The sequence below is a fragment of the Haemorhous mexicanus genome, chromosome Z (assembly GCF_027477595.1).
Source record: "Haemorhous mexicanus isolate bHaeMex1 chromosome Z, bHaeMex1.pri, whole genome shotgun sequence".
Classification (NCBI taxonomy): Eukaryota; Metazoa; Chordata; class Aves; order Passeriformes; family Fringillidae; genus Haemorhous; species Haemorhous mexicanus.
This window is the reverse complement of record NC_082381.1, coordinates 45,745,695-45,758,897: the sequence shown is the minus strand read 5'-3', so window position 1 is coordinate 45,758,897 and position 13,203 is coordinate 45,745,695. Positions and strand designations below refer to the sequence as shown.

Here is a 13,203-nt window from a genome sequence, read left to right as displayed (position 1 = left end):
CATTTACCACTTTGAACTGAATTTAACATCGCCTACTTGAGTTTAGGGAAAATGGATTGCAAATACTTCAAGCCAGAACTTACTTTCAAATTGTTCTGTGAGGTATCTAGCACTTTTGAGGGTGCTGTAAGACAGAAATAGTATGCTTTTAGGAATACTATGGTCCAAATGCCTGCACAAATATGAAGGGTTTTGAAATAATATTCTTTTCTGAGCAATTTGAAGGTTCATACTAGCTTTATTTTTCCTCCTCTACTGAAATATACTTGCAGCCCCCTGTGCTGTCCTCTGCAGCAGCAATGCTTTGTTTCAGCATGTTCAGGTTGCAGGAGAGCGCTTTGTTCTGTGAGGTTAAACACATTTATCTTCCTTAGGACTGGCATAGTACCTGGAACAACTGTTTCTGAGACATCTGCAAAGAAAAGTAGTAGACCCAGTAATGAAAAAAGCTAAGTGCACAGTGAATTTTCATTATAGAAGAAACACAGTCATGTCAGCCTTTGAAACAAGTAGACAATCTCTCTACACTGAAAGCAGAAGATGGAAGGAATTCACATAGATTTAACTGATACACAGATTTAGAAACATACTCTATTGAGTAATGGCATGATGTTTTCTACATATTGTTACTGTCACCACACCTACTCGATTAAGACAGATAGTTAAATCAGGCAAAGGCCTAATATGCAGTCAAATGCACGTTTTGAGATTAAATCTGCCCTAAAATCTCTTATATGTTGTGTTTACAAAAGGCAGAAGTGGTGATGTAGAATGAATCCACCAAGATTTTCACTCATATAGATTTATGTGAAGCCGTAAAGAACCTGTAGAATTCCTAGCACTGTATTTTTGTTTGGATGTAATAATGACTATCTCCTGTCTCTTGACATACCCAAAGCTCAAAAAAATATTAAACACCAGTGCCCTTTATGGTCTGTAAACTGTAGTACCATTTGAAGCTTGAAATAGCTCAGTAAGTTATTCACACTTAGTACGAATTAAATTCCAGAGGAGGGAGAGGAGATGAAGACAGACTGTGCGATGCTGCAAGCCTATCTCTATTGCGGCACCTGTGCAGTGCCACTATTGACAGTAGCCACTCTCCTCCTAATATTTTACAAAACAAATGGGCCCTACAGTGCTGTGTGAAGAGAGCAAAAAAAGCTGGAGATTTATTAGCGTCCCTGTGGGATTTTAAGTTTCTTGTGTGGCTGTTTACAGAACAGGCAGCTGCCCAGCTGGAGCACTCCGATCCTACCCCGGGCAGAATGCTGCATCGCCCCAGTCACAACTCAGCTGGCTGGTCCTGCCACAGCACAGCAGCTTGCCGGGGGCACCCCTCTCCCCAGAATGGTTTTTCATCCCTAACCACAGTCCACCAGGAAGATGCTTAGGACTGAGGATTCTAGCACTTAAGATGCTGATTATACACATAATTATACATATGCACACTATTATATGTATATGAGAGCTGATGACTCTTTTTCACATGCTGGAAACTAACATGGAGGTCAGAGCCTGTCTAGGTTAGCAGCAGCATGAATTACCCAAAGCTCCTTAAGGGAGATCATAAACAACTAAAAAGTAAGTCTAAAGAGACGCCGTTTGTCTTGTCTCTGTCACCTCAGAGATGAAAATCTGTTCAAATACCAATAATTTACTAAAGTTACTAAATACAGTCTTACTGCTAGTAATAAAGGTCGGCACAGAGTGGCTCATAAAGGAAAGGCGGCCGCAGCTGGTGCCAGGCTCGGCGCAGCGCGGCCGCCCGGAGGCTGGGTTTGGGTTTGGGTTTGGTTTTGAGCGGCAGCAGCACATGTGACCGAAGCACGACTTGTGTCTGACAAGGACGTGGCAGCACTCGACACTTCTGCAGCCCGGACTAGCGGCAGGTCTCCCGAGAGAGGGGCGCTGGTGGGAGGTTGGTGGAAGCAGAGAAGTGCTTCCTTTTGTCCGAGAGGCTCCCTTTGCACCCCTCGCCCCAGCCCAGCTAGGACACGGCTGGGGTTAGGAAAGAATAGGCACGGGGCTCCGGCCCGCCCATCTCCTTCTCCCCAGCTAACGCACGCCCAAGCCACTTTTTTCCTATGGGCGAGGTGTTTCGGGAGGGGAGGACCAGCAGAATTCGGGGGCGCTGGCTCCCTTGTGCTACGATACCAGCAACCCGTGTTCCGTAGTCGCCCCATCCCCCATCTCTCGCTCCGTTCTGCCCCCCCCGCATTTCCTGCCCCCACCCCGGGCAGCCCCCCCGCCCGTCCCCGCGGGCCAGGCGGGGCGGGGGAAGCGCTTCCCGCGGGCGATGACTCCTAGTTACTTTTCACCTACTTGGCGGCGGCGCTGGCGGCGGGGTTACTGTCGGTCAGGGTGCCCGAATCCCAGGCGCTCCCGCAGCCTGCTCCTCCGGCCACACACCTCGAGCCCATCTGCTGCCCCAGCGCCCCCAGGCCCTCAGCTTTTCCCCCGGGAAGCCACGCAGGTGGCTGTGTCACTTCAGTGGGGGCGCGGACCCTCCCGTGCAGCAGGAGCCCGTGCGTGTTACATTCGTCAGTTCGGCTCCCTCGACCACCACCTATTTTGCAGCCGAGAGGTTATGTGTTCGCAGGACTCGCACTGTGGATACCCCGGAGGTTGCTCATCCCAAACGCTGGCAAGGGGAGCGAATGTTTTCGCTGCTCGCCGAGAGTGGCTGAGAGCGGGGTTACTGCCGGTCACTGCCGCAGGGCGTGCGCCGCCTGCGCCGCCCGCTTTCCACTCCTGCAGAGCGCCTCCGATCCTGTAAACCATAGTTCTGCATTTCCTTTAAACGCTGCAAGCAAAATCGTAACGCAAGCCCGTCCTGCACCACAATTACCTTGCAAAGTAATTTTCAGTAGTCCCAGTGGTAACGCTGTCTGAATGAGTGTTCTGTTGGGCACAAATCTTGCAGTAATACTGCATGGATTTTTAGCATGAAAGGATTACTTCCACTGAGAATTTTGATCTTGGATCAACCAAAAGTGTTTAAAAGAGACTTACAAAACCTTCAGACCAACACCAAACCATTCTTTTCTGAGCTTGCAGTATAAGATGGAGAAAACAGTAAAAAGAATACTTTTCTGAGGTCTTTTCTAGGAGCAAACTGAAATGTTTGCTCACTCGGTAAGAGCTGGATATCTCTACAGTGTTAAAATCCCGGTGATGAGGCATGCACAGCAATTTTTAAAAGAGCTAAAATAAGTACACTATAATGTGTTTACTGAGACCAGACTGGAATCCTGCAGCTGGGTTGAATTTTGTGCTTGAGGAGGTTTAAATACATGCTTCCTCTAGGTAAAACTTACCCAGTCTCAGTTTGGCTTTTTGTATTATTTCCATAAATTTACCCTGTGCTCATTAGCCAGGAAAATCAGGTGAGGAGTTTGTTCTTTTGTATTATATGTAGTTACAACACACGACCTATGTTCCTACCTATGTTTCAAGGACAATGCTATAAAGAACGGCAAAGATGATCCTAAGTGGCCTGTGAACTGAAGATACAAATTATCCATGGGGAGTTCTAGATCAGTTTCAGGAGTGTTTGTAGATATTTTTGACACTGTCAGAAATATTTTTTTAACTCTCTTAATAGAAGGATGAGCTCTCAAAGAACAGCAAAACAATCCTCCTTTGGTCTAGAAGAGACAAAATTGAAGGAAATTTAATGCGAGCATTTTAAACATAATACACAGTCATGGTTTTTGTATATCACTCCATAAAGGAAATGTAAGTACAGTTTGTCATTAAACACTTATAAAAGAAATGAAAGAATATTTTTATTCTTTCATGACTTACAGATCGCTCCTATTTAGCTATTTAAGCTGTGGCATACACTTTCAGAAACGATATTTGGACAGCAATGTAAAGTGAAGCAGTAAAGAGGAAGAATGTCTCCTCAATCTTAGAAGCAGCTTTGCGATTCGCTATAAATGCTTATGAAGTTTTCCCTCACTCTCGTGGGGGTTTTTTTTGGTGTGTTTTTCACTGGAATCCCACCCCTTGTCCCCTTACAGACTTTCTTCTCTCCATTTGTAAAGCACTGATTGGTTTCTCTTAGCCTTTCTCTCTCTTTCTGTACTCAGTTGTTACCAGGTTTCTGAATGAAGATGTTTACTGGTCATCCCTATGCTGCAAAAAGGTACAAATACAATGAGGAGAAATATTTGGACTTGCTACAGGAAATGAAGGGAGGTGGTAGGAATGTAACCATTATATCAGCTTTACAGTCTTTGATGTTGTTTTCCCCTCCCCCTTCCCTTGCATTTCTCACAGCTGTTGATGTAGATTTTCCACCTGCATTTGTTTTCTTTCACTTCAGGGATATTTAAGGGAAACTGCACAATTGCTGTTTACTAAGAACTGAACCGTCTGGGGGACCATTAAACATAAAAGTGAATCTTCTGACTTTCTCATAAATAAAAAGTTTACCAAAGCTGTAATTTTTGTGTTCCTACCGGAATAATGAGATTATCTGATTTACAATTATTCATACTATTTTATTGTCTCCTGAATCTTGTAGTAGCTGTGGACTTGCATGCATACCAGTGAAGAAACAGTTTTCATACTTTAAAAGAAGTGTCAGCCTGCTTGGGAGGACAGAATTACAAGCTAAAATTGTTGTAGATAAAACAATCTTTTGAAGAGGAGTATACCAGAGCTAGTATTGCAGTCTCTTTCAAAAGACTCCGCCTGTCATGTATTGTCTTCTGGGTTTGTGCTTATGAGTGTTTGTAGTTTTTGTGCTTCCTTTTCATCTGCCCTTACTCCTTGTCCCTCCAGGTCTTTGTCCCTCCTTGTGTCACTTCAGTGGTGACTCAGACTTGTAGCTAGAAATCCCAGACTGCAGAAGTGGAAAATGTTGTGCTTCAGGCAAGTGCATCTCCTAATCTGTCTCACAGTGTTGTGCTGAAAATCAGGTAGACACACTGCACTTTCAAACATTACTCCTTTCCTACTGTATTTTAGGATGGTTTTATATTTCTAATTCGGACAGCTAAAAATGTAAGAGGGCTATTCTTGAGAAGGATATCTTATACTGGGTGATATAGAGCTCATGCCCCTGTGATGTTTCTGACAAGACTGGACATGTCTCAACAGCTTGGAAACTAACCCAGTTGAGCTGGAATTTTATTGTAAACGGCATTGTCTTTAAAAATAGCACAGATTTCCAATTCAGTTTCCTTGCAAGCGAAATTGGAGCCCTGTTTAATGGAATATTCATTATCTGGCTTACAAAGGCAAGAATTCCAATTATACCTCATGTAGAAGTCCTGTGCAGTAAACACAGCAGTTAGGATCTTTAAGTCTTCATTTTCAGCTTCCCTTTTAGAATTAGGAGTTAAGCATTAGGAACTAGAATGACAAAGTCTTATCTCAAATGTGGGATTTTTTTGGTCAGATTTTTTTCCCCATTAGCAAGAATATTCCCATTAGCTTCTTCAGGCTGAAATTAAGACTTCAGTCATGTAACTGGGATCTTATAAATAGATTTCTAAAATGATTTAATGAAATATATGAGTCTGGGTATGGAGCTTGTAATATGTAATATAAAGTAATTCATGCTTAAGGGGAAAAATGTATAAAATAAAAATTGTGAAATGGATTTAACATCCAACAAGCCTCTGACCACGGACAACCTGGAGACAGATTACCGCACTGGAATTACGAAACTCCTGGTGGCAGCAGGAGAAGTATGCCTCGTTAACTAATAAAAGAACGTGGCTGGTGCGGAGATGGGCTTCCCCCGCAACCATCAGGGAACACCCAAGGGTGATCATCGCTTGAAATGGGGGCACCTCTGCCTCAGGCAGGAAAAACTGTATAAAACAGCCCTGCCGGACACGGCATTCGTGAGCAGAGGGGGATCCGATGCGATAGAGGTCGGATTTACGTTCACCCAGAGCTGACCCTGGGCTCGACCCAGTCTCTTTGACTGTGGGTTTTTGAGGACCTTATTTTGGTCGCGGAAATAAAATCTTTCGCATTTATTAATTAGGATTTCTCGCTGATCATTTATAACAGAGCTAAAGCGATTTAATTTTTTTATAAAAGTTCAGAGTCTGCAAACACAGTGCTGCAGGTATGCTTATATGTGCACTACTGTCTTTATATTTGGTGCTTACACAGTACATGACTACTAACTGGAAGTCTTATGCATTACTATAATGCAAACATTAGAATGAGTTGTGGCAATTAGCAGATGTAATAAATGAAATGAGACTAAATGCTTTTGTATTGGTATGGAGGTAAAATAATAAAACAAAATATCATGAATAATATGAAGTCAAAAAGAAGATAAGTAGAAGTTGATTGTTGTGACATAAGTTTCCTCTCTCAGAAAAATGGAGTTGTCTTGTTTCTTTGTTTTTAAATGGATGTCCAACATATGATTAAACTAAGTGGTGAACATTTCTCTGCACATGTGAGAAATCTGGATACTTTTCTCAACTGAGTTCCCTTTAAATGCTCAGACTGTCCTGCAATGTGCACACAGATGCTACAGATTGAGAGCCTGCTAGAACACATGCGTGCACTTGCATTTGATTTCAAGAGCAGAGCATTCAAAGAATGTCTTTTGGTCATGCACAGATACTGTTAGGGGTTTGTTGGCACAATCATTGGCCCTGTCTGAAATAACAGTGAACTGCAGAAGCTTGGCTATGGATATGTCTTACCTCTTAAATAATTCTTCTGTTAATACTATGCAGCTTTTCTTTTTTCATACACAGATGAGTACAAAGAACAAGCTAATTTCTCTGGCACTAACTGTTCCTTACAGCTTACAGATCTACACTGTCTAAACAGCCTTGTGGTCTGAACAAAAGCCCTCCTATTGGAGAAGTAACTCTTTTTGACTTCAAGAACTGTGCTGAACTCAGTAATCTCTTCCTGTTCTGTGGCTGAGGAATTGAGAGGTTTAATACTGAAAGAAAATAAAATTAAACAAATCTCTCCAGCATAGCAATTTAAAAACACATGGCTACTTCAGTAGCAAAATGAATGTGGAGACCAGCCCTGTGCCTAGGGAAGCAAGAACATTCATTTTTATTACAGTAACAGCAGGGTTATTGCTTTACGTCATACGTTCGTTATTTAACTTTCCCTTCTGAGCCTTTAGCATGCTCTGGGCACTATGTAAATAACAATTCTTTCTGTGTTAGAAATGCTGTTTTCTTATTTTTTTGTATGGCTACCAGTTAGCAGTAACTGTAAGCTGCTGCCTGGGTTTGAGACCTAGCCTTACAACCACAGCTGGCTGAGAATTTTGGGTAGTAAACAGAAAATATATGCATCTATCTTGGAGTTGGAAATGTGTGGGTAACTTTCTTTCTTCTGATTGCCATTTAAAAATATAAATTGGACATTTTAGAGTTGATCTGAATAAAGTTTTGAATCATGTGGCTGAACCTCTGCTCTTTTAATTTATTCCACAGCCTACAATGCAATACAGACCTTACCAAGCATTCTCAAGCCTTCTCTTTGTTCCCCTGATTTCAGTCATCTGAAATCATCACCGCTCATCACACTTCACCAGGAATTGTATTAGTTCAGCTATTCCCAAAGGAAATGTTGCGTAGAGGAAATAAAGGTAGAATGGCCATGCCACAGGAACACCTTGTAGGTTTAATGTATGCTCTTCCTTTTTCTGTTCAGTGGCCATTCAGGGGGGATACACATTATTCCTGCCTTTACATTATCTCATTATATGAATCTTAAATGTGGTGCTTGATGTAGCTCAGATGTAGGACATGGGTCTTGGCTAGAATTGCCCTATGTGCTGATGTCAGTGATATTAAAAGAAAGGTGAAGTATATACATTTTTATAAACCTGATATTAATACCAAATACATGAATGCAAATGGATGCAAGAAGTCTGGGTTTTGCTGCTGAATTGTATACTGTTATCCTATTTAATAAAAAATGTAGAGGTTCTCTATTCATAAGTGATTTTTGACATTCTTCACTTGCTACCAAATAGTTCTCTGAATTGGCCTCTAACTTGCTAAGAGTCACGGCAAATTGCACAAGCAGCCTTTACAGCTGTGTCTCCCTTGGAGTCACCTGGAACTTTGTGGAATGTAGGGCAAAATCCTCTTCTTGAAAAGAAGAGTATGGAAGGTTTTGTGGAGATGTGCCTACTACTTGCCTCACCTGAACATGCCTGAAGGAAGAAACTGGTAAAACTTCCTTGTGAGGTGAAGAGGAGATGCAGACACTGATCTTGTCTCTCTGGTGCCCAGAGACAGGACCTGAGGGAATGGCCTGAAGTTGTGTCCGGGGAGGTTTAAGCTGGATATCAGCAAATGGTTCTTCACCCCATGGGCAGTTGGGCGCTGGAACAGGCTCTCCATGGAAGTGATCACAGCACCAGGCCTGACAGAGTTCCAGCAGTGTTAGGACAATGCTCTGGGGTACAGGGTGTGACTCTTGGGGATGGTTCTGTGCAGGGCCAGGAGTTGCAATGATCCTTGAAGGTCTCTTCCAACTCTGCTTACTCTGTTATTCTGTGAAGCTTTTTTCTCAGATTCCTGCATATAGTGAAGGACATTGACTTCTGTCTGGAAATTTGAATAATATTGATTACAAAGGTTGTCTGTCAGGATGATTCTTCTTTGACAGAGGGCTATGATTTTGTTTCAGTAGTAGCCATACACTTTGTAAGAGAAGTTCTGTCCAGTTCTAGGTCATAGGGCCATCTTGAATTAAGTGATACCCAAACCTTTGGTGACAGTAATGTTTTGCATTTAACAGCATAACATTTTTTGTTCCATACATACACCAAACAGAAAAAATTAATTTGCTTTGCTTTGTGTGTCTTCACCCATTCTAGAAAGTATTCAACAGGCTTCTGCTCAGTCACCGTGAGAATAATAACAAAATAGGCTATTAAAAATAATCAAAAAGTCCCACCCAAGAACAGTAGCATTTTCAGCTTTGTCTGCTACAGTGGAGCCTTTGTTACCTGTGGAAGGGTAGAATGTAAGAAAATAAAGAGAGTGCAGAAGGTAGCCTCACACCCAAGGAGTTGCAGCTGTACTAATCCCCAAAGATTAGGAACAGGCCTGCCCTTAATAGACCACAACTGTGTCCAGTAAGTAGAGTGCTACAAAAGAGTGGGTTAGGTGGTTGAGGAGAGAGGTGGAGTTTGTTGGCTGTGAAGAAGAAAGAGTCAGTGATGTGAGGAGCTGCCCAAGAGAAATCACCAAGAAGGTATGAGACTTTTGAAATATGAGGACAACAGCTGGTGAGCCCAATGTGATCCCATGGTGATTTGGGCCGAGAACTGTAGAGAGAGCAATAAGGAGGTGATCCTGTGGCAGTTTGGGGAAATAAGAGTTAAATATTAAGCAATGTGATCCCAAGGTGATTCAGGAAGATGATTGCAGAGCTAAGAGAAATAAGACAGGGGAGCTTAGGAGCTGAGCAGGTGGACTAAGAGCCTGGGAGCCTAAAAATCCAGATGAATTGTTGCCAGGCAGATCTCAGAGCCTAGTAGTCTGGACAATGTATGAGACACCACCCCCAAGAAGAAGGATGCTGGATATGAAGGATAGATGCTACATGTTTTATTTATTTAGCATGTTGGAGCCAGCCCTGCACCCCTCTGCCAAGGTATGGCTGCAACCCAGCAGAGACCCAGGATGGGGCCAGGTTCCCCCACAATGGCAGTGAGAGGCAGAGTCAGAGCTGCACAGACAACATGTAAGAGAAGCCTTCTAAAATTGTATAGTGGCTGTCTCCGGAGTAACCTGATGTGATTTGGGATTGGGCTGTAGGGTGAGGTGCAGCCGGAGATAGAGCCCAGTGTAGCACTGAGAGCAGCAGGGGATGCTGCCTGGTCTGGACCTGATAGACTTCAACACCTGGAGTACAGGTGAGCCGCTGGAGACACAATGAGAAATAATACCACAAGAGAAGAACAGATTGTTTCATCTACATGGGAAACAGAGTAAGGCAAGAAAGTCTTGCAGTGGCCAACTAATACCACAAAGAACTGTAAAAGAAAGAAGAGAATTATTAAAACGGCAGTTAGAGCTAGAGACAGAGTAGCTCTATCATTCACTATGGTGTATTCGTTTGCTGATGAAATGTTCATTTTGTTTGTGAATTGCAACTATTAATCTTTGATTAGGTGTAACTGGAAAGTTTATATCGCGTAAGCATAAGTACACTCAACAGATACTGGACCAATGTTGTTCAAGTTCTATAGCTATTGATAAAATTATGTAACTGTTGATTTGTTACTACTCTAATATATAGCCTTTAACTTATTTTTGTAAGCTTATAAAGCTGTACAGCTATTGATATTGTCAATATTCTAGAAGTGTAAGTATAAGAGTTTCTGATAATATGTAATGTAAGTTTGGGTAATGAATCAAGGTCAGTGCACAGACAAATTCCGAAGTTAAACAGAAATTACACAAAAGATGCTTGTACTAGGTTTGCTATCTTTTGCAAAGAGCCCTGCAAAAGATAGTAGACACGTTAGTTGATGAAAAGCCTTAGGTTGATGTTTTAGACTGTGAAAAGCAAAACTAAATCAGAACTTAGAAATGTATGTTCCTACTGTGATGTGGTGCCTAAACATTTGCATAACTGAAATATGTTTGAGTAAGTTGACATTATAACATATTCACATACCTTTCCAGATATACTGCAACTTAATAATTAAAAGAAAAGAGGGATTTGTGGAAGGATAGAAGAAAATAAAGGTAGTGCAGAAGGTAGCCACACACCTGAGGAGTGGCAGCTGTGCTAATCACCAAAGGTTAGGAACAGGCCTGCCTTTAATAGGCCACAGCTGTGTCCAGTAAGTAGAGTGCTACAAAAAGAGTGGGTTGGCCGTGCTGAGGAGAGAGATGCCCATGAGAAATCACCGAGAAGGTATGAGACTTTTGCAATATGAGGACAACAGTTGCCCTCTGAGTTCTGTAGTGCATCAGTGCATGAATTGTCTGTGAGAAGGGTAGAAAGACCTACAGTTCCAAACTCCACCTGAACCACCTCTGCCTTCAAAAATAGTGGCCTTGCCCAAGTGCATGTGCAGAAGGGACAAACATCCTTTCCTTTCTTCCTGTAAGTTATTTGGAACTTTCTCTTCACATTATTTTTAAATTTTCCTTTTTTAGCCTGGGCAAAGTGTTGGGGGTTTTTTTTGGTTTTTTTTTTATTATTTATTGTTTGTTTGTTTGTTTTTGTCAAGATTTTGGCTGTAAGGGACTGAGGGTCTCTGTAAAGAATAGACCTAAACTTTCTTCTTTAACACACTGTAAGGTCATCTGCACTATGTCTACGGCTCACCTGTACCATGGCTTTCCTGGCAGAAGAAATCAGGTTATGTTCGTTGTAATTTATATCAGACAGTTTCTTCTGTCTTTTCACATCTAAATGTTTATGCAAATCCCAGAATCACAGGGGTTCAGTGTGGCACTCTCCAAGAATTTGTACTAGCCACAGTTTAAGTGTTGGCAAGAGAGCTCAAACTTTATCTTTTAATACTTACAGATCACTCAGAAAGGCAGCCCCATGTGCAAAGTGTTTATGAAGTCTGAGTCTACATACTTTGAAGCTGCCAGACCATTGTCCTCATGATTCCAATCCTGTAACTATGAAGAGAGATATTTTCAGACCATGCTGCTATGTCTTGAAATTACCCACTTCCCAGAGTATACATCTTACTCTGTAATGCTTCAGGAAGGTTTAACTGCCTGCCTTAGTGTTAAGTCAGAAAGGATGGGACATCAAATTGGATAGAAAAGAGAAAAGCTCATGAGTGGAACAGTTAAGCTCAATATACAAGAGCCAGACCAGTCAGAAGGGTTTAGTTGACAAAGAAATCCTGATCCTAAACACTTAGGAAAAGGATGATAGAAGGCCAATGGACTTTGTAGCACAGCATGGAAAAGGAAATGAAGCACCAGGAAGGCTTCATTTTCCTTTTGAAAATGTAGTGGTTCTGTTAACAGCTGCCTGACTAACAGCAGTATGCACTTCATGTGTGCCTGTGATATAGCAAGAGCCTTTGCCTAGGCTGCTTAGAAGTTAACTTCCAAGCAGTTAACCTGCTAGTTGTTTGGCAAGCTGCAAATTACTGTGGATTACTATGGACTACTATAAATGTAACTTTGAAGGAATCCTATGGTTTTCTTCTAGCTTTTTCCATCATTTTTTAAAAACTTGGTACTTCAGTGTTCAGCTGATTAGTCTTCACTAGATCTCTCACAAGTCTGATCTACATCGAACTGAATAGTCTTTAGGGATTGAATCCTGAGCAAATATTCACTTAAAGCTTGAATGAACAGTAGTTTATTCCATGCAAACTGCATGTGTCCACAGAAGAATAGTACTCAGCTGTAAATTAACTTTCTTCCTTACTAAGAAGTAGCTTCCTTGTGTTGACAAGCGCTAAGTCAGTTTGTGTTTAAACCAGCAGTATAATGGCCTATGGAAATGGAGGAATGTCTTGCAGTAATTAAGACATATTTGCAGCCTGTCCCAGCAATTCAGTGATTTCTTGACTTCAAAAAGCAAACTCCCCCTGTACCTAAGCCAGGCTTTCACACTGGTCTGGAATGATGTGATGTAGCTAAAAGCACCCTGGTTTGTCCTTTCACAGACTCCACCTTTGTGGGCTGCTATTAACTGATATGGGATGTTTCAGAGGCTGGGCACAGGCAGAAATTAAGTTCATTTGGAGGGAAAAAGGTAGAAGGAAAGTGTAAGGGAGGGTGAGAGCTGAGCTGGTTTAAGCAATGAATCTCGTTAGTTATTCTCTCTCTGTTCACATGGAAACTTGTTGATATGTCCTTTGGTACTACATTTTTCCTCAAGATAAATATTGATTTGATGGTTAGAAACCAGTCTTGTCAAAGAAAGAGGAGAAAAAACAAGATCCTCCAGGTAATTCGAATAGTTGCAATAACACCAACCAAAGATGAGGAGTCATCCACTTAAGGCTCATTAAACATGTGAGTGAGTAATTAAGATTGTGAAAATTTTAAAAGCACAAACTTTGCAAAGAGAGATTAATTTCTAATCATAGCTAATATTGTCCTGCAGCCATAGGCATGCAGGGTTTGGATGCCATTTTTATGTGGCAGAAGGAAGCTGTTCACTTAGATTGGTTTGACAGGAAAGTTTGAAAAGGTTTTCCCTTTGATACATGTATGTGAGGCCCACGTTCTCTAA

The 13,203-nt window shown here is 41.9% G+C and overlaps 1 long non-coding RNA gene across 1 annotated transcript; it reads right to left on the bottom strand.

The window, feature by feature from the left end:
* Positions 1 to 218: 218 nt before the first annotated feature.
* LOC132341883 (uncharacterized) lies at positions 219 to 2,683 on the bottom strand. Its single transcript, XR_009490342.1, has 2 exons — positions 2,326 to 2,683; positions 219 to 412 (listed from the first exon to the last, which is right to left on the bottom strand). It is a non-coding gene; the product is annotated as an uncharacterized LOC132341883 (long non-coding RNA).
* Positions 2,684 to 13,203: the final 10,520 nt, after the last annotated feature.